Below are 2,336 nucleotides of genomic sequence, written 5' to 3'. Positions count from 1 at the left end.
ATTAAAAGTTGCATAGCTTAAAATTAACTTCTTCATATTTATGAAAATGTTTTTACAGCATTCCATGTTTTTTAATATTTAGCATAGTATTATTTTTTGGAAACAGAACTGGCAAAAAACCTGATTAGAAAATATGCATATGTTTTACAAAGGCCTAAGTATTCTGTAATTATTGAAATGTTTTGTATTTATACTTCATTATAGCTGTTATAGACTATAGTTGAGTGATTTAACATTATGGAGAACTTCTTACAACATTCAATGGTTCAAATACTTACCACAGTATTATCCTTGGATTCAGAGATGGAAGGAACCTGGAATAAAGAACTTTTTTTATGCTTAACAAAAGGCCTAAGTATTCTGTACTTTTCCAAAAGAAAATAAGATGAGGAAACATGTATTTTTCAAACTGGATGGAAATTTAAATTACTTTTAGGATGGCCATAAAATCATTGTGAAAGTGATTAGGATTAATTCATCAGAAAGGATGAATATCCAACTTTTGTAGCAACATGGACGGGACTGGAGGAGGTTATGCTGAGTGAAATAAGTCAAGCAGAGAGAGTCAATTATCATATGGTTTCACTTATTTGTGGAGCATAACAAATAGCATGGAGGACAAGGGGAGTTAGAGAGGAGAAGGGAGTTGAGGGATATTGGAAAGAGAGGTGAACCATGAGAGACTATGGACTCTGAAAAACAATCTAAGGGTTTTGAAGGGGCGGGGTGTGGGAGGTTGGGGGAACCAGGTGGTGGGTATTAGAGAGGGCACGGTTGCATGGAGCACTGGGTGTGGTGCAAAAACAATGAATACTGTTATGCTGAAAATAAATTAAAAAAATTAAAACAAAACAAACAAAAGAAAAAAAGTGAAGGCTAAGGGAAATTGAGCAACCTTATGTTCTCTAAAATGTGCCCTATATGTAACAATTTTGACTAAACTCTGATCATACAGGACTTATTCTCTGAACGTGACTGTAATAAGATGATTTGTTTTCCCCTCATTTAAGGAAGAAAATAGAAGTGGCGTATGGCTTGAAATTTCATTTGGCTGAGAAAATGCTATGGAGGCAATAAAAAGCATGTAATAATAATCACTTTCTTTTCCCTTAAACCCTTAAAGGGCTTTCATGGAATCTAGGGATATGATCTGTTCTGATGTGTTTCAGTTTAAACTATGAAGATGGGAAATCAAAGTGTAGAAACAGATTTTATACTTTCTGGTCTTTCCAATATGGTGAAATGGACACTTTCCTCTTTGTTGCCATTGTAACCCTCTTTTCAGTGGCTCTGATGGGGAATATCATACTGGTCCCTCTCATTCAGCTGGACATCAGACTCCACACTCCAATGTACTTCCTACTCAGTCAGCTCTCCTTTATTGATATGATGTACGTCTCCACCACCATGCCCAAGATGACCACTGACTTCCTGACAAAGAGTAAGACCATTACATTTTTAGGTTGTGAAATTCAAGCATTTGTATTCTTGGAACTTGGTGGAACTGAAGCCCTTCTCCTTGGTTTCATGTCCTATGATTGATATGTAGCCATTTGTCACCCTTTACACTATCCTGTACTTATGAACAAGAATATCTGTTGGTTCATGGTCACATGTGCATGGGGCAGTAGTTCTATCAAAGCTTTAGTGCATATGCTGTATGCTTTTCAACTTCCATTTTGTAGGTCTTGAATTGTTAACCACTTTTTCTGTGAAGTTCCATCTCTGTTACCACTGGTGTGTCAGGATACTTCCCAGTATGAGCATTCAATCCTCCTGAGTGGGCTTATTATTCTGCTGCTACCATTCTTGGCCATTCTAGCTTCCTATGCCCCTGTACTCACTGTGGTGTTCCAGGTGGGCTCAGTTAAATGACAGACAAAAGCTATCTCCACTTGTTCCTCTCACCTAATTGTGGTAAGCCTATTTTATATGACTACCCTCTCCACCTATGCAAGGCCACACTCCTTGCATTCTCCAGAACAGGATAAGTCAGTGGCAGTGTTTTACACCATCATCACACCTCTTCTGAATCCATTCATATACAGCCTGAGAAATAAAGAGGTTACTGGTGCCCTGAAAAGACTGTTGGTATAATTGATATTTGTACAGGAAATGTCACTTTAGGAACCCCTTATTGAGATTGACCAATATAGATCACTTTACCTAGAATACTGACTTGGAATATGTTAATCTAAAGAATATTTATGCAATAAATTGATAAATATATTGATTCCTGCTCATTTCAGGATGGCTTAATCATAGTTATTGAAGCTGCATGCTTTTCCAAACTGAAACCTGGAAAAAATGGTGTTATTGTCAACAGTATTTGGCTT

The 2,336-nt window shown here is 37.0% G+C and overlaps 1 pseudogene; it reads left to right on the top strand.

Annotated features, from left to right (window-relative positions):
• Nucleotides 1-1,177: 1,177 nt before the first annotated feature.
• LOC125101251 (olfactory receptor 2AK2-like) lies at nt 1,178-2,097 on the top strand (annotated as a pseudogene).
• The last annotated feature ends 239 nt before the right edge of the window (nt 2,098-2,336 follow it).

This window comes from Lutra lutra, chromosome 5 (assembly GCF_902655055.1).
Source record: "Lutra lutra chromosome 5, mLutLut1.2, whole genome shotgun sequence".
In the NCBI taxonomy this organism is placed as follows: domain Eukaryota; kingdom Metazoa; phylum Chordata; class Mammalia; order Carnivora; family Mustelidae; genus Lutra; species Lutra lutra.
Note: the sequence above shows the minus strand (reverse complement) of the source record. Positions and strands in the feature narration are given on the sequence as shown.